This window comes from Panthera uncia, assembly GCF_023721935.1.
Source record: "Panthera uncia isolate 11264 chromosome B2 unlocalized genomic scaffold, Puncia_PCG_1.0 HiC_scaffold_24, whole genome shotgun sequence".
Taxonomy (NCBI): Eukaryota; Metazoa; Chordata; class Mammalia; order Carnivora; family Felidae; genus Panthera; species Panthera uncia.
In genome coordinates, this window is record NW_026057580.1 from 79,329,104 (window position 1) to 79,349,655 (window position 20,552).

At 36.5% G+C, this 20,552-nt stretch overlaps 1 protein-coding gene across 8 annotated transcripts in view; it reads left to right on the forward strand.

The window, feature by feature from the left end:
* The window catches only part of PKIB (cAMP-dependent protein kinase inhibitor beta), a 175,049-nt gene that overhangs the window by 29,752 nt on the left and 124,745 nt on the right, over positions 1 to 20,552 (forward strand). The gene's annotated exons all lie outside the window — the stretch shown is intronic.

Sequence of the window (20,552 nt, forward strand, 5' to 3'; positions counted from 1 at the left end):
CTATCATGAACCAGGTATTTGGCAACACTCTAAAATATTGGGCATGTATAGCAGCACTTCATCATCAAATGAAAGTTGTATACACATGATCAGGATCAAGCAGGTCTTGAAGGCAAAAGTTAGTGCAGAGCAAACATCACAGGTGCCCATGGCCCCTATTTCTTCTATGTTGTTTCCTCCATCTCAACCTTACCTATGACCTGATAGGGAGCTCCCTAAGGCCAACCTACTAAGGAAGAACAAAATTTGCAGTTTGGTTTACATGTGGTTCTGCACAATACGCTAGCATGACTCTAAAGAAGAAAGCTGCAGGGCTACAGCTCCACTCAGCGATAGCCCTAAAGGGCAGTGGTGAGGAAAATCCCTCCAATGGACAGAACTCAGAGCAATGCATATGGTTGTTCATTTCTTCCTAGAAGAAGTGATGGCTGAAGACATGCATCTACCCTGATCCATATGCAATTCTTAACATTTGAAAGAACTGTCAGAGACTTGGAAGGAGCATAATCAGAAAATTGGTTAGAAGATAGTCTAGGGAAGAGATATGTAGATAGACGTCTCTGTGTCTACACATAAGAAAATATTTGTGATCTATATCAATGGTCAACAAAGAGTGACACCAGTCTAATAATCACGTAAAAAGTTGCTATTCTGTGGATGTTGGTGAGGATCTATCCCCAGCTACTGCTGTCCTCTCCAAATAAACATAGAAGGTGGCCACAGAAACAAGAATGGAGGTTTTGGATGGACTCAGCAACACAAGGCTAATTTGGCCATAGCTGCTGTCAAATGCCTAACCTGCCAACAAACAAAATCTGATACACTGGTATGGCACCATTTGTCTGGTAGTCTTGCCAGGCACCTGCTGGCAGGATGATCATATTGAACTACTTCCATCATGCTGTTTTATTTTCATTGGAATAGATACTTCTCTGGATATGGATTTGCCTTTCCTATCTGTAATGCTTCTGCCAAAACCATCACCCTTGGACTTATGGAATGCCTTATTTGACATCATAGAATTCCACACGGCATTACCCCTGACTAATGGACTTATTTGACAACAAACGAAGTGTGGCAATGGGCTTGTGTTCATAGAATTCACTGAACTAAGCATGCTATCTATCACCCTGGAGCAGCTGGCCTGATTGAACTGTTGAGTAACTGTATGAAAATTCAGCTGTGGTGCCAGCTGGATAGCAACTTTGTGGACTGAAGTCATGTCTTCCAGGACTAGGTATATTATTTGAATCTGAGTCCAAAATACAGTAGTATTTTTCCCATGCTAAGATTCAAGGGACAGAAATAGGAATGTCTATCTATGAACACTTTTCTTCTTATTTCTGTACCTTTTGACTTTTCTGGTTTGGAGATCTTAGTTCACAAGGGAGGATACTTCCCCTAGGGGACGTAGCAATGGTTTCACTAAACTGACTGTTGAGACTAATTGGCCACTGTGGGTTCCTCGGGCCACCTAACCAATTGGCAAAAGGGGGGATTACTATACTATTGGAGTGATTGATTCTGACTATTAAGATAAAATTGGGTTACTTCATTTTGGGATTCTTTGAGGTGTCTCATAGTATTTTTATGTCCTATGATAAAATTTAATGAAAAATTATAACTAATCAGTAGAGGCAGAACAGGTAAATGTACATACAGGCTATTTCAAAATTAAAGTTTTGATAATCTGACTCAAAAGAAACTACCAGCAACTGAGATGCTTACTGAGAGAAAAGAGATTATGGAATGGCTAGTGAAGAAGGTCATAATATCAGCTATTATTATATGATCAGTTAGTGAAATAAGGAGTATTATAGTTATGATATTTCTTCCTTATTTTGCCATGAATTTAGTTTTATCTATACTAACTGATCATTTTCCTTTCTTATTTTCTTTTACTAAAGAAGATAGTGGTTAAACTGATGTCTCAGTGTTTAGTTGCAGGACATCAAGAAGGGAGTGTGGAGAAGAAATCACTCTTAGGTGGTATCTTACATATACTTCTTTGGGGAGAGGAATAGTGTATTTTCAGTAAGCAAGAGATAGTTGCACGATGTTAGGCAGAAGCATGGTTTTTCTTTTACTTTATATGGAATATGGTTAAAAGAGGTATGCACTGATGACAGGTTGACTAGGAGAGAAAAGATTGTGCTGTGTCAACTTGATTAAGCTAAGAACCACATTTCCCAGAATTCTCTTTGCTGTAAGATTACAAATTAAAGTTGACCAAAAGAGAACTTGCATCAGATTTGGAAGGCACAAGTGTGAAACAGCAACCTTTATTTTCTGGAGATTTCTGAGGTCAGTTAAAGTGACAGGAGCTTTTCTTCCCAACTCTTGGTCCTCATGATTAAGATCAGTTCCAGGCTTTATCACCAGATGCATGGCTGTACTTTGACAGACACATTTCATAGACCTCCCCCCCCCCCCCCCGCCCCCGCCATAGTCCCACTTTGGTGGCTAGATATGCTGGTCTTCTCAGAATTCCCTGAAATTATGGACAGTTTTACTTGCACAGGTGCTTCAGGAGAACTCACTAGAGACTCCTTCTTAGGTTCTCATACTGTCGATTCCCTAGCTCTTCCCACAACTGTGTGAGGTTTACTTCCTACAATATATTCCTTATCCTGCAGCACTCATAGTGACTCTGCTTCTATGGCTGAACCACACATGCCATCCAATCTCTGAATTTCTTCAAATCTTCATAATCTTAAGACAACTGACTAAGTGAGTTTTAAGGAATTAGGAAGTTTTCCTGTGCAAGTTTTCTTTCTTCAGAAATTTAACAAATATTAAATATCAGAAAGATTTAGAAATTAACAATTTGATTATTGAAGAGAATGGTAAGACTATACACAACCTAGGTGATTTCATACTTTCAGAAATACATCTTGAACTTACTGAAGGAGAAAATGGAATTTAATGGCTCAAATAACTGAGAAATGCAGGTTGTATATATGGGCTTTGGGCATGGCTAAATTTAGGTGCTCACAAAATGTTATCAAAAGTCTCCCTCTCTCTCTGCACCTGCACATAGTGGATTTTACTTGGGTGGTTTCACCCTCAAAGCTCTCTAATTGGTGCCAAAGATGAGCATTGGTAGTTCCAGGCTTATATTCGACCAACTTGCCAACACCCGTGGAAAAAGAGTACTCTTTTCCCAATACTTTTTAGCAAAAATCTTCAGCCTAATTTGGCTGACCTGACTTGGGTCATGTGCCATCTCTTAAGCAGTAATTGTTTATTCTGACTGTGAATGATAAGGTCAGAGCATACTCCTAGATCTGGGGCAGCCCATCCAAATATCATGCATTGAAAATAGAAGGGTCGATAAGAAAAAGAGGGATTCTGTTGCCAAGGATGCTTGATGGGTAAAATCAATACATCTCCACGATAGCAGTTTTCCCATAAACATGTACACTTTCTTTTAATTCATAGACTTCAACATTTATTTTTATACATACATTGCTCCCATGTAACAAAAAACAACTATTTTATGCACAACAAATACTGCAGTCACCTCCCGTCTAAAGAGTCAAATGAGTGTTGTAAAGTTATCTTATTACTCTAGATCAAGATCTTTGCTTTGTAACTGTTAGTCTCAGACATAGCTTCTTATTATCCAGCAGTATATGACTAATGATATATTTGTTTAACCACCTACAGCAAATGTAATAGACGATGGTGGAGTAAATAAAGGATGAATTCAAAAAAATTCTCATTTGAAAATGAGAAGAGGGAAAAAGTAAATAAACAGTTGTTCTACTCATTAAGGATTGCAAATTCTTACTGCCCAGGACAGTGGGTCCTTTGGTCAGGAATCTGCATTACAGTGGATTTTACTTGACAGTTATTTTCTTCTGGGTACATTTGAGATCTGTTTTTGATGGCTGCCATATGTTAACAACACACTTCCTATTGGTGAAGTTTTGGTGGTGGAGGGAATGCTTATGGGTTAAGTACTTACAAGCATTTGCTTGCCAGGTTTGGGGTTTTTCTAAAAGGGAAACATTAAAACCTTGGTAGGCATCCAGTTAATTTGCATTTGGTTAATGCTGTAGACTAGTAACTGGAAATTGAGATCATGTTGAGTCATAATTTCAAGAGAAATCTGAGTCTGTAGTTTCTGTTTCTTAGCAGTAGGCTGCAATGCTCTACTTACCTTCCAACTCTTAGCTTAAAGGTTTATAACGGTAAAGAACAACTGGTTAGGATTGGAAGTCATAACTAATTCTCTTCATATCTCTAGGTGGTATGACTGGGAAAACACTTTCCACCATCTTTTAATTAAGATAATTAGACTGGTGTTTCTGTCATTTTCACCTGAAAACTTCCTACCTAACACCTTCTTCAGGCAGGGAGTAGCAGTTGAGGTTCTTGGATGGGCCTGGAAAATCATTTTGTAGCTTCTCGTAGATCCTCTTCTTATCTACAATGTTGTTGTCAGACTCCTTGACTTTCCATGCAGTAACTTTTTCTTGGGGTGAAACATTTGACTTTTTCAGTTTTTCATGCACAGAGCTATTTGAATCTCAGCTGTCCTGGGTTGTTATATGAGCCATAGAACAAGATTGTGTTTTCTCCTCCTTCTCCTCCTTCTTCACTTTTAAACAGTCAAGATTAAAGTATTGAGAACTGGCTATAATATTCCAGGATCCTGACATGTTTTTACCAAATTCCCTCAAGTTCTAACCTCAGTACACACATAACCTGAGTCCAAAGATATGACAGGTAGCAGTTTAATTATCTGCTTTGCTACTTCATAGCACAGATGGATTGCATTCTAGCTAGAGAACATTCATTACCCTGCAGTCTACCTTGGCTTGGCCAACACAACATTTTTAAGATTTGTCAGTGACAACAACTAACTTCCACATTAGCCAGGATATTTTTAGTGATGATGACAGCAACCTCAATCTAATTATCTTAATTCAAAAGAAAAACAAGTATTTATTAGTTCACAAACCTGAAAAGGCCAAGGGTAGACCTTGGGTTGAGGCATGGCCAGATTCAAATCAAATAGTGGAGTGCTTTAACAATGTCATAAGAAATTGGTTTCTTTCCATTTCTAGCTCTATTTTCCTCCACTCTTAGGCAGACTCTCTTATGATCTGAGAAAAATGAGCATGGGAAACTCCAGGCTTCTCAATTTTCTGGCAGTATAGTACCCTTGGTGGAAGAAGCCATCAAAAGTCCTGGGCTATATTTGATTGTCCTAACTTGGGTCACACAACCAGTTCTTTATCAGTGACTAGAGTCACTGGCTCTCACTAGTCAGGCTTAGGTCTACTATGCACTCTTGATGATGAGAAGATGAGGAGATTCTTGAAAATAAAAGACATGGAAATAACAGACATGTACCACTGTCATAAAGAGAACTAGGCCAGGAGTCAAGAAATATAGTCTAATCACAGTTCCATCACTTTCCAGCCATCTGGCCATTTCTGGGATTTAATTTCCTCATCTGTAAAATAAATACATTAATACTAAACTCAACTATTTCATGAGATTTTTGTTTTGGAAAGATGAGATTGTATATAGAACCTCAGAAGATATATATAGAAAGCAGATATTAAAATTTTTGGATAATATTTAAAAGCAATGTTTATGTTGCTTTAAAAACATGTTATTTTCAGCATTAAAAAGATATAACTACATAAGCCCAATCCTTAGGACAATAATGTTACTATCATTTCTAAATATTCCATCTCATCTTTCTTCTTTCTTTTTCTTGCTTTCTTCCTCCCTCAAAAACATTTTCTCATATAGCTATATAATCTACAATTTTCAGCTTTAATGGCAACATTTCATCCATCAGACATAAATAACTTTCCTAACAAGTCTTATATTGTTGGACATTTAAATTATTTCTTTTTTTAATGCTTATTTATTTTTGAGAGAGTGAGAGAGACAGAGCACAAGCGGGGAAGGGGCAGAAAGAGAGGGAAACACAGAATCTGAAGCAGGCTCAAGGCTCTGAGCTGTCAGCACAAACTCACATATGGCACCTGAGTGGAAGTTGGACGCTTAATCCACTGAGCCACCCAGGTGCCCCTTAAATTATTTCTTATTTCTCAACATTATAAATAATACTGTGATGAATATAATTATTTTTATGGAGTTGCACTTAGTACCAACATTTCTAAGGCTCTTGATATATAGTTAGCTGTCTTTTTAAAATAGTTGTAGCAAATTACATCATTCTTAGCAAGGAACAGAGGTATAATTTCACTGTGCCCTTCCTGGTTATAGTGGATGCTACTGTTGTCTTCCTTACATTCCTTGTATTGTACCATTTTGGTGTATTCAGGTGATTTTCAATGGGTGACCTCTGTATTTCTTTGTCTGGACTTTTTCTGGGATACAAAAGGCATTTCTTTCCAAGTGTGTGCTTCAGGTCAGAAATGCTGGGGAACTGAACAGCATGGAAGGTTTTTTGTGTCTCGTGTCCATGAAATACAGCCAGATCAACACTAAACCATGCTGCACACCTAGAAAACTGATTTTAGGGTTAACACAACAATCTGCACAACCTGAACCACAGAACTCAGCAGGTACACGATGCAGAGAGGTGAAATGAGGGAGAGAGAAGCCACAGAGGGCAGGGAGTGAGCTGTTTTTGCTTGTGGAGAGAGGACAGAGGGAGGGGGAGAGTACGGGAAAAGCACCCCCCCCCCAAAAGCAGCTAGAGAGAAAGTGGAAAAGTGGAAACAGGAGTAGGGACTGAACTAAAAAGGGAGAAAGGAGAAAGGAGAGGGTTTAAATTCCATTAAAACTCTATAAACAGGGGGAATGCAGAGTCTGAAACTCCACAACTTGATACCTGGCAGTGTCTGGTGAGAAGGGTGAATCCCTAGGAGCACAGTGGAGTCTGGGATTCTTTGGGCCACAGGGGAAGAGGCTGTTCCCTTGTTGGGAGGACATCCGGTAGAGTCTGTGTGGCCCCAAACAGGAACGATCCCAGTGGGCCTGGGAGAACAACATTCTCTGGTGCTGGCACAAGGTCGTTGTGGGTGAAGCCTGGTGCCAAATGTGTGTTGTGATTTTCCATAATCCTTGAAATGCTGCTGCTACACAATTGCATGAACTTTTTCTGGGGTGGGCCGGCACCTGGCCGCAATCTCTGGGCATCAGCAGCAGCATGGTCCTGAGAGCATTCCTGGCTACAGCTGGCACCCAGCCATTGCCTGGTGAGACCCTCCTTCAGAGGGCAGAAAGGGTCAAAGCCACAGTCCCTCAGAGATAAGGGGTCGGGAGACACAGCCACATCTGAGATAGAACTCAGGAGGGAGGTGCTGCCTGGGGCTTGGTCATGGACAGTGTATAAGCGGGGAGTGGACGGAAGCCGAAGACAGGACAGGTGCTGATTGGGGAGAACAGAGTTCTGATACTAGAGACTGGGTAGCTGGGTGACGCCATTTTCACCCCTCCCACACATGCGCATACACACCTACAATCCACACCAGTAAGGTAGGCAGCACCATCTAGTGGAGAATGGAGCCATTACATTAGGCCCTGCCCAACTGAGCCAACCGCTCAACACAAATATCTCCGCCTACTTAGTTAACAGACTATAAAGTGCTTCATAGTTTGACTTCTAGGAGAAAACAAAGTAATTTCAAATGTATTTCAGGCTGTTCACTGGTCCATCTATTCAATTTTCTTTTTTTTCTCTTTTTTGTTTATTTTTCTTTTTCTTGAATGCAGGAAAACATATACTTTTATTTTCAATTTTTATTAAAAATATTTTCATGCCTTTTTTCTACTATATTTTTTACTTTTGTGTAATTTTTCCAAATTCTATTAAACTTCCATCACTTCATTTTATTTTCTTACAGTGTATTCATTTTTCAAATTTTCAAATGATTTCCTTTTTTTTTCCTTTCCCTTTCTTTCTCTAATCTATCAAGCCCCTTTCAACACTCAGACCAAAACACACCTAGGATCTAGCATCATTTATTTGTTTTGTGTGTGTGTGTGTTGTTTTAATTTTTTAATTTAAATTTTTTAAACTCATTAATTCCTTTTCTCCCTTCAATATGACAAAATGAAGGAATTCACCCAAAAGAGAAGAAATGACAGCCAGGGACTTAACCAACACAGATAAAAGCAAGTTGTCTGAACCAGAATTTAGAATCACAATAGTAAGAATACTAGCTGGGGTTGAAAACAGATTAGAATCTCTTTCTGCAGAGATAAAAGAGTAAAAGAAGTAAAAGAAATCTCTTTCTGCAAGATGAAATAAAATGCTATAACTGACCTGCAATCTCAAATGGATGCCATGGCGGCAAGGATGGATGAGGCAGAACAGAGAATCAGTGATATAGAGGACAAACTTAAGGAGAACAATGAAGCAGAAAAAAGAGGGAGACTAAGGCAAAAAGCATGATTTAAGAATCAGTGACTCATCAAAAAGGAACATTAGAATCATAGGGGTTCCAGAAGATGAAGAGAGAGAAAAAGGGGTAGAAACGTTATGTGAGCAAATCATAGCAGAAAACTTTCCTAACCTGGGGAAAGACACAGACATCAAAATCCAGGAAGCCCAGAGGACTCCCATTAGATTCAACAAAAACCGACCATCAACAAGGCATATCATAGTCAAATTCACAAAATACTCAGGCAAGGAAACAATCATGAAAACAGCAAGGGAATAAAGTCCTTAACCTACAAGGGAAGACAGACCAGGTTTGCAGCAAGACCTATCTACAGAAACTTGGCAGGCCAGAAAGGAGTGGCAGGATATATTCAATGTGCTGGATCAGAAAAATATGCAGCCAAGAATTCTTTATCCAGCAAGACTATCATTCAAAATAAGAGAGATTAAAAGTTTCCCAGACAAACAAAAATTAAAGGAGTTCATGAGCACTAAACCAGCCCTACAAGAAATTTTAAGGGGGACTCTCTGAGGGGAGAAAAGATGAAAAAATAACAAAATAAAAAAATAAATAAATACCAAAAACAGCAAAGACTAGAAAGGACCAGAGAACACCAGAGAAAGGATCAGAAACTCCAACTCTATAAGCAACATAATGGCAATAAATTCATACCTTTCAGTACTCACCCTGAACATCATCGGACTAAATGATTCAATCAAAAGGCATAGGATAACAGAATGGAGAAGAAAACAATATCCATCCATATGCTATTTACAAGAGACCCACTTTAGACCCACTAAAGACACCTTCAGATTGAAAGTAAGGGGATGGAGAACCATCTATCATGCTAATGGTCGACAAAAGAAAGCCGGAGTAGCCATACGTATATCAGACAATATAGACTTTAAAATAAAGACTGTAACAAGACATGAAGAAGGAAATTATATCATAATTAAGGGGTCTATCCACCAAGAAGACCTAACAATTATAAACATTTATGCTCCAAATGTGAGAGCACCCAAATATATAAATCAATTAATCACAAATATAAAGAAACTCATTGATAATAATACCATAATAGTAGGGGACTTCAACACTCCACTTACAGCAACGGACAGATCATCTAATCAAAAATTCAACAAGGAAACAATGGCTTTGAATGACACACTGGACCAGATGGACTTAACAGATATATTCAGAACATTTCATCCTAAAGCAGTGGAATATACATTAGTCTCCAGTGTACATGGAACATTCTCCAGAATAGAAAACATACTGGGACACAAATCAGCCCTCAACAAGTACAAAAAGATCAAGATCATACTGTGCATATTTTTAGACCACAACATTATGAAACTCAAAATCAACCACAAGAAAAAATTTGGAAAGGTAACAAGTACTGGGAGACTAAAGAACATCCTACTAAAGAATGAATGGGCTAACCAAGAAGATAAAGAGGAAATTAAAAAGTACATGGAAGTCAATGCAAATGAAAACACAACAGCACCAAACCTCTGGGATGCAGCAAAGGCGGTCATAAGAGGAAAGTATATAGCAATCCAGACCTTCCTAAAGAAGGAAGAAAGGTCTTAGATATACAACCTAACCTTACACCTTAAAGGTCTGGAAAAAGAATAGCAAATAAAATGCCAAAGCAGCAGAAGACAGAAAATAATAAAGATTAATGCTATAGAAACCAAAAAAACCCAGTAGAACAGATCAATGAAACCAGAAGCTGGTTCTTTGAAAGAATTAACAAAATTGATACACCACTACCCAGTTTGATAAAAAGAAAAAGAAAAGGATCCAAATAATAGAATCAAGAATGAAAGAGGAGAAATCACAACCAACACAGCAGAAATACAAACAACAATAAGAAAATACTATGAGCAATTATACGCCAATAAAATGGGCAATCTGGAAGAAATTGAAAAATTTCTAGAAACATATACACTGCCAAAATGGAAACATGAAGCAATAGAAAATTTGAGCAAGACCTATAACCAGTAAGGAAATCGAATTAGTAATCAAAAACTGCCAAAAAACAAGAGTCCAGGGCAAGAATGTTTTCCAGGGGAATTCTAGCAAACATTTAAGGAAGAGTTAACACCTATTCTCTTGAAGCTGTTCCCAAAAATAGAAATGGAAGGAAAACTTCCAAACTCTTTCTATGAAGCCAGCATTACCTTGATTCCAAAACCAGAGACCCCACTAAAAAGGAGAACTATAGACCAATTTCCCTGATGAACATGGATGCAAAAACCCTCAACAAGATATTAGTCAACTGGATGCAACAATACATTAAAAAAATTATTCACCACGACCAAGTGGGATTTACACCTGGGATGCAGGGCTGGTTCAATGTCCACGAAACAATTAATGTGATGCATCACACCAATAAAAGAAAGGACAAGAACCATATGATCCTCTCAATAGGTGCAGAGAAAGCATTTGACAAAATACAGCATCCTTTCCTCATAAAACCCCTCAAGAAAGTAGGGATAGAAGGATCATACCTCAAGATCATAAAAGCCATATATTAAAGACCCAACACTAATATCGTCCTCAATGGGGAAAAACTTAGAGCTTTCCCTCTAAAGTCAGGAACAAGACAAGGATGTCCACTCTCACCACTGTTATTCAACATAGTATTGGAAGTCTTAGCCTCAGCCATCAGACAACATAAAGAAATAAAAGGCATGCAAATTGGCCAGGAGGAGGTCAAATTTTCACTCTTTGCAGATGACATGATACTCTCTATGGAAAACCCAAAAGATTCCACCAAAAAACTTCTAGAACTGATTCATGAATTTGGCAAAGTTGCAGGATGTAAAATCAATGCACCAACAGTGAGGCAACAGAAAGAGAAATCAAGAAATTGATTCCATTTACAATTGCACCAAAATCCATAAAATACTTAGGAATAAATCTAACGAAAGAGGTGAAAAATCTATACACTGAAAACTATAGAAAGCTTATGAAAGAAGTTAAAGAAGACACAAAAAAATGGAAAAATATTCCATGCTCCTGGATAGGATGAACAACTATTGTTAAAATGTCAATACTACCCAGAGCAATCTACATATTCAATGCAATCCCCATCAAAATAACACCAGCATTATTCACAGACCTAGAACAAACCATCTTAAAATCTGTATGGAACCAGAAAAGACCCCGAATAGTCAAAGCAATCTTGAAAAAGAAAACCAAACCAGGAGGCATCACAATCCCAGACTTTAAGCTATACTACAAAGCTGTAATCATCAAGACAATATGGTACTGGCACAAGAGCAGACACTCAGATCAATGGAACAGAATAGAGAACCCAGAAATGGACCTACAAACATATGGCCAACTAATCTTTGACAAAGCAGGAAAGAATATCCAATGGGATAACAGTCTCTTCAGCAAGTGGTGCTGGGAAATCTGGACAACGACATGCAGAAGAATGAACCTGGACCACTTTCTTACACATACACAAAAATCAACTCAAAATGGTTGAAAGACCTCAATGTAAGACAGGAAGCCATCAAAATCCTCAAGGAGAAAGCAGGCAAAAACCTCTTTGACCTTGGCCACAGCAACTTCTTACTCAACATGTCACCCAAGGCAAGGGAAACAAAAGCAAGAATGAACTACTGGGACCTCATCAAAATAAAAAGCTTCTGCACAGCGAAGGAAACGATCAGCAAAACTAAAATGCAACCGACGGAATGGGAGAAGATATTTGCAAACAACATATCAGATAAAGGGTTAGTATCCAAAATCTATGAAGAACTGATCAAACTCAACACCCAAAAAACAAATAATCTTATGAAGAAATGGGCAAAATACATGACTAGATACTTCTCCAAAGAAGACATCCAGATGGCCAGCTGACACATGAAAAAATGCTCAACATCATTCATCATCAGAGAAATACAAATCAAAACCACAATGAGATACTACCTCACACCTGTCAGAATGGTTAACATTAACAACCCAGGCAACAACAGATGTTGGTGAGGATGTGGAGAAAGAGGATCTCTTGCACTGCTGGTGGGAATGCAAACTGGGTGCAGCAACTCTGTAAAACAATATGGAGGTTCCTCAAAAAATTGAAAATAGAAATACCCTATGACCCAGCAACTGCACTACTAGGTATTTATCCAAGGATACAGGTGTGCTGTTTCAAACGGGCACATGCCCCCCAATGTTTATGGCAGCACTATCAACAATAGCCAAAGTATGGAAATAGTCCAAATGTCCATCGATGGATGAATGGATAAAGAAGATGTGGTACACACACACACACACACACACACACACACTCACACACACACACACAATGGAGTATTATTCAGCAATCAAAAAGAATGAAATCTTGCCATTTGCAACTATGTGGATGGAACTGGAGGGTATTATGTTAAGTGAAATTAACAGTCAGAGAAAGACAAATATCATGTAACTTCACTCATAGGACTTTAAGACAGAGAACAGACGAACACAAGGAAAGGGAAGCAAAAATAATATAAAAACAGGGAGGGGGACAAAACATAAGAGACTCTTAAATATGGAGAACAAACAGAGGGTTACTAGAGGGTTTGTGGGAGGGGAGATGGGCCAAATGGGTAAGGGGCATTCAGAAATGTACTTCTGAAATCATTGTTGCACCATATGCCAACAACTTGGATGTAAATTAAAAAAAATTACAAAAAAAAAAAAAAAAGAAAGAAATGCTGGGGAATTAACATACCCCAGGGACAGACCTCAAATAATGACTGATGGGAGTTGATGAATATGTATCATTTGAGGCATGTGTTTTATACCATCATCTGCAAGATTATGCTCGAGTCATCTACCCACTGCTACCCACTGGTTGTAGCTGGCTTCATATGCATTCTTTTATTTCCACATTTTTATTGAGATATAATTGACAATAATATTGTACAAGTTTAAGATGTACAACATGATGATTTGATATAGGAATATATTGCAAAATGATTACCACAAAAGATTAGTTAACACATCTATCACATCATATAGCTACCTTTTATTGTGTGTATGGGGAGAACTTTTAAGATCTACTATCTTAGCAATTTTCAAGTATATAATACAGTATTAACTATTGTCAACATGCTGTACATTAGATTCCCAGAACTTATTATCTTCTAATTGGAAATTTGTACCTTTTGACCACCTTTGCCCATTTTCCCCACCCTCTCACCCCTGGCAAACCAATCTATTCTCTGTTTCTATGAGTTTAGTTTTTTTTTTTTTTAGATCCCACATATAAATGAGATCATAGATTATTTGTCTTTCTCTGTTTTACTTCAATTAGTATAATGTCCTTTAGGTTCATCCATGTTGTCACAAATGGCAGGATTTCCATATTTCCTTCTTTTTTTTATGGCTGAATAGTATTTATTATACATATACCACATTTTTTATCCATTCGTCATTTGACACATAGGCTGTTTCCACACTATGGCTATTGAATGAATGTTGTAATGAACATGGGAGTGCAGACATCTCTTTGAGACAGTGATTTCATTTCCTTCAGATATATACCCAGAAGGGAATGCTGGATCATTTTAATTTTTTGAGGAATCTCTATACTGTTTTCCATAGTGGCAGCACCAATTTATAGAACACACTCTTGATCCACTGTCTTCTCTTCCCTGTCTTGTTTCCCCCCTCTGCCAAAGTCCTTTGTATCCTACAGATAAACTAGTTATACTTGAAACCTCATCTCAGAGTCTATTTTTGGAAGGACACAAGATAAAACACCAGGATTAGTTATCCTCACTTAATTTTTAAATTGGCTAACTTAATAGGAAATGAGTTACTGATTATTTGTATCAACATAGGTAAATCCCAAAATATATTATTAAATGAAAGAAGCAAATTTAGAGAATTCATAGGTAGGGTAGTACTTGTGAAAAAAATAGCATATACAAAACAATTTTATGTATGCAAAGCAATGCCATATATGCAAAAATTGTATAAATGCAAAATGGTATAAAATTTATAACAAAATATATGACGAAAGATTCTTGGGAATGATAAAGCCAAAATTAGAGTTGCGAAACCTCTAGAGAGAAGGAAGGGGAATGTTATTTGGGAAGGTTACACAGGCTTGGTATATTTTATTTTTTAAGCTGTATTATAGCTCTGTGTATTTATATCATTTCATATGTTTTTTATATGTCTGAAATAAGTTGTTATGATTACCTACCTATATAAAGTAAAACAAAATGCTTGTAAAGAAAATTCATATAATACTTTAAAAGAAATGTTCATTTAATACTTAAAGAAACCTGGGTGTTATATTGTAAGTGATGAATCATTAAATTTTATGACTGAAACTAATATTATACTATATGTTAATAAATGGAATTTAATTAAAAACTTGAAACTAAAAAAATAAATAAAGTTAACTGTAAAAAAACCACAAAGAAACCTTTACAAAGTACAAAAGACAAATAAATTTAAGTCTAATAGAATTGACTTTTAAAAATATAAATGTTAAGATACTGTAATGGAGGATATATGTCATCATGCATTTGTCCAAACCCTTAGAAAGTACACCATCAAGAGAGCCCTAATATCAACTATAGTATTTGAGTAATAATGATGTCAATGTAGGTGCATCATTTGTAACAAGTGTACCATTCTTCTGGGGCATGTTGATAAGAGGGAGGCTATGCATGTGTGGGAGCAGAAGGAATATGGGACATTTGTATTTTCTGCTCAATTTTTCTGTGAATCTGAAACTGCTCTAAAAAATTCGTCTACTAAAATGGACCAAAAAGTGAAATTTTATGTCAAAAAAATTGAAACAAGATTGTCTAAACTAGGAAACCACCACAAATATTATATTCATAGTATGTAGAAGTTACACAAATCAATATGAAAAACACAAAGGCCCTAATGGAAAAAGAAAATGAACACAGAATTGCCTGGGTGGCTCAGTGGGTTGAATGTCTGACTCTTGGTATCAGCTTAGGTCATGACCTTGAGGTTTGTGGGATCAAGCTGTGAGTGAGTCTGGCTCTGTGCTGATGGCAGGGAGTCTACTTGGGATTCTCTCTCTCCTCCTCTTTCTGCTCCTCCCATGGTTATGCTCTCTCTCTCTCTCAAAATAAATAAATACACTTAAAAAAAAAACAATCATAGGAACAGGAAATTCTCCAACAGGAGTAAAAATGGTATAAGACATAAGAAACTAGTTAATCAATTTGTAGTTCACTAGTAATCAAAGAAAAGAATAATAGGAGAAGAAAAATAGGAGTTAAAATATTCATCTCTAAAAATGGCAAAGGCTTAAATCTTGATGACTCTTAGTGCCAATTAGGAGGTAGACACACTCTCAAATGTGCTCAAAACATTTTATAAAGTTGGTCCCTTTGCCTCAATAATTTGTCTTCTTGGATTTAGTTGTAAAGGTTCAATCAAGGCTGTAGTTTTCTTAGTCAGAGAGAAGCTGGAGCATCAGACAAGTTTGGGCTCACATATCTCCTCTACTTCCTAATGATTGTGTGACTTAGGGTAAGTTATTTCTTTCTTCTCACTGAACTTATTTCCTCAACTGTAAATGTGGATAACTATACCTGTCTTACAGAAAATCATGAAGATTAAATTAAATAATGTAATTAACAACTTGGTATAGGGTTGAACATTTAGAGTTATTTACCTGATAGCTATTTTATTATAGTGATATTTTTTGCAGAAATATATATAATCTTAAAATTTTGGACATTACCTAAAGGTCTAATATACAGAAGGGCAGGCAAAAATATGGTTTTCAGAGAACAGATGTGGCCATTAAAGATATTTCTAGAAATGTTTAATGAGAAAGAATATACTCATGTTAAATGAAAGAAAAAAATAGACCATGGGACTCCTGGATCAGTCGAGCATCCGACTTCACTCAGGTCACGATCTCATGGTTCATGGGTTTGAGCTCTGCATCGGGCTCTATGCTGACAGCTCAGAGCCTGGATTCTGCTTCAGATTCTGTGTCTCCCTCTCTCTCTGCCTCTCCCCTGCTCGGGGCTCTGTCTCTGTCTCTGTCTCTTTCTCTGTCTCTCTCTCAGAAATAAATATTAAAAGAGAAAAAAAAATAGACCAGCATACAAAGCTGTACATAAATTATGATCTAATGTATCAAAACATATGCAGGAAATACACCCAAATTAACAGTAGTATTTCTAGACTACAGAATTATGAATGACTTTTTTTCTTCTTTATGCTTTTTGGTATTTCCAAGTCTTCTACCATGAACAGCATTACTTTCAGAAGCATAAAAAGTCACAAAGATAATATGATGGAAAAGAATGTAATTTAATTTTATGCAAATATAAGTACCTTATAAGAAGTATTACTGACAACTTTCTTGAAAAAGATATATTTAACATATTGCATACTGATTTTTTTAATCATATGATATATTGTCTCATGCCCTTTAAAATTAACTTTAACTTGCTTGCCTTTATGTGTGATTAAACAAATTGAAAACTACCAGAAAGAGAGAGAATCAAGGAAATAAATATGACATTTTAAGCATAATTTTTCTAAAGCACTTTGGCCTGAATGGCCATTAGGTCTAACAGTAGCACTTGCACAGCCATTTGTTCACATATTTATTCATTAAACATTAGGCCACATATTATGTGTCAGGTACTGTGCCAGGAATGAGGCATTTAGGAATTAATATGGGATGGTCCCTGTCTTCAAGGATCTCACACTTCGATAGACAATGACTACACTATAACATTATATATGGTTTACATTAAAAAGTGCTGTGGGTACATAAAAGCAGGAGTTACTTGTGGTTTGATCAAAGGCATTTGTCAGACAGTATCATAAGTATATTTTAATATTAGGAATTCTAGTAAAATTAGATTAAAACCTGACCTATATTACTTTAAGTAAAGAAATCTATGGAGGGATAACTTTTTCCTGAGATGAGGGAGACAGGGTTAGAGAAATTTTATTTTATTTTTTTTTTATTTTTTTTTATTTTTTATTTTTTATTTTTTTAACGTTTATTTATTTTTTATTTTTTTATTTTTTTATTTATTTTTTATTTATTTTTATTTTTTTTTTATTTTTTAATATATGAAATTTACTGTCAAATTGGTTTCCATACAACACCCAGTGCTCATCCCAAAAGGTGCCCTCCTCAATACCCATCACCCACCCTGCCCTCCCTCCCACCCCCCATCAACCCTCAGTTTGTTCTCAGTTTTTAACAGTCTCTTATGCTTTGGCTCTCTCCCACTCTAACCTCTTTTTTTTTTTTTTTTTTCTTCTTTCTTTCCCCTCCCCCATGGGTTTCTGTTATGTTTCTCAGGATCCACATAAGAGTGAAACCATAGGGTTAGAGAAATTTTAAAGTAAAAGGAATAAAGTTGCAAGATCCTAACTATGGACCTTGAATTTGGCCTTATTTTGTCTATACGTTGTCCTAGGAGTTTATAGTTTCACTGTTTTTCAAACAGATTTGTTGAACAAAGGTGATAAAGATTTTCAGGTTTGTGAAGTCATCAGATCTTTCCAGAAAAACAAATATCAATGAAAAAAGAAACATAGAAAACAGCACTGAGGAAAAATAGAATTATTTCTTATTTTAAATGAGGAAGACAAAAATTTATTTAAAATGCATTAACTGGAGGTGGCCCGGGTGGCTCAGTCAGTTAAGCATCTGATTCTTGATTTTGGCTCAGGTCATGATCTCATGGTTTGTGAATTCGAGCCCTGTGTTGGGGCTCTGTGTTGGTACAGACCCTGCTTAGGATCCTCTCTTCTTCCCTCTCTGCCTCACCTCCCCCCAGGAAATAAATTTTTAAAATTTATGAAAAAAAATAGAATGAACTAGCTGGAGAGAAATGGAAAAGAGCATATTTAGGGGGGGAAAGATAATCTCTTTATTAAATTTAGCATAAAGGTGTAAAACTTTGTAAGCAGGAATTATTTTATGATGGTGTTAAAACAGAGGAGAAATGTGCTTGGTGAGAAATTAACAAATACTACTTGAGTTAGATGAAAATGAGAGCCAGGAAGATCAATTCTGCTTCAAACGTGAGTGAAAGGAGACATGGGAGGTATGGACAAAAATAAAATCAGGGTTCAATCAAGACATCTTGAGAGACTTGGCAAATGAGTTAGCATCATGTATGATACTTCATGCTAGCAGGATTGCTAATTCACGTGGGTAAAAAAGGGTAGTATAATTTCTTGACCTCTCCCCCTTGACACCTTTCTAAAATCTTGAATTCTACTTGTTCAAAATGGAACTCATCAATTTCTCATGCAAAATCATCTGGACTTATCTGTTACTATTAATTACAACACTGATTTTGTAGTCACCAAGATATCAAACTGTTATTTTGTCTTTTCCATTTCCTACATTCAGTTATATGCCTGATTGTCCAGGTTCCCTCTGTAAAATCAATCCTTACTTCCTTTCGTTTCCAAGGTCACTACCCTAATCTTGGTCTCTGTTGGTTCCTGCCTGGGCTCTGAGAGCCTGCCTCTCTTTCCCACAATGTACATGGTTGATGATGTAATCTTTTGATGGTTAGATCTGATCATATTTCTCCACCTGCTCAAACCCCTTCCAAGATTTGTTACTTCAGAATAGTCAGGAGTTTAAGGCTACCATAGCTTACCTACAACCTACTTTCTCAGGTTTATTTCAAATTATTTTCTCATTGACTTCTTATATATCACATTGGACTTTTCATTGATGCACAACCATGCTTTTCCACCTCCATATCTTTGCATTTGTATTTTCTTTGCATGAAATATCCTCCTTTTCCCCTTCTAGCCTATATTCCCTAACGTATTCTTCAAGAGCCAGCTTTATTTATTTATTTTATTACTATTATTTAAAAAATTTTTTTAAAGTTGTTTTGGGAGAGAGAGAGACAGACAGACAGAGCACAAACGGGTGAGGGGTAGAGAGAGAGAGGGAGACACAGAATCCAAAGCAGGCTCCAGGCTCTGAGCTGTCAGCACAGAGCCTGACGCGGGGCTCAAACTCATGGACTGTGAGATCATGACCTGAGCCAAAGTGATGCTTAACCGACTGAGCCACCCAAGCACCCCAATCACTTGGAACTGTTTTCTCATTTAAAGTCTCTTCCTATTATTTTTTAATGCCACTTCCTTTACTTTATCTTCTCTTACAAGAATATATTAATTATTTTTATTCCCCATAAAAGACTAGATTATAGTCTTTTACAGAGCAGAGATTTGTGTATTCATTTTTATGGCTCTTTAAACCAGATTAGGCACTCAGTAAATATTTCTTGAAATGAATATTAGTCAATAATTGGTAACAAAACAAAGTGCTATTTACAAAAATATAATGTACTTAATCATCTATTCATGAAAATTTTAAAATTTAAGACATATCATCTCTTAATTAAAAATATTATACCACAAAATAAGAGTTATCTTCTGGGCCCCATGTATCAAGATCAGGTTGCAAATGATGAATATTATTGCTGATAGTAAAGTGGCATCCTCTCTACAATTCAGCTGGAGGAAAGCTGAATTGTTCTTACACAAGTACCCACATAAAATAAATGATACATGTTAAACACAACCAGATGTTTCTCATTTAGAATGATTCAAGTGCAAAGAAAAGAGATCGTGTATAGACTGATAATGCAATCAACCTTATCCTGAAATTATTAAAAATCGGTTTTAACGTGCTTTTTATTCAGCAGAATTAACATATTTCTTATTTAAATTTTTACAGTACAAAAATATTTTTCAGTGAATTTGTACTAAAATTATTTGTCAACTATTTTATATTTGACCAGTGTTGCTAGTCCAATATATTAAAGGTTTCAAAAATTTTTTTCCCTTTTTGAAAATAGAGGATTTTATGTGAATGGATTTAAATTCAAACACTAAAATCATTTGCTTGAACCTTCTTCCATAGACTGAAATGTTTCAAGTGGTATCTAAGCACGGAAAAGCATGCTCATAGTATCTTCAATTATGAGTTATAGAAAACAAAACTTCAGAAATTGGAATTTGGTTGATTTTGAGGGGAAATTGGGATCTCTGGAAAATGCCTTTGGCATGTGATGATGCTATCTGTTTTCATCTCTTTGATTAAATGAAGGTAGTTATTGAGCCTATTGCCATTAGTATGTTATTTATGAAGTGAAT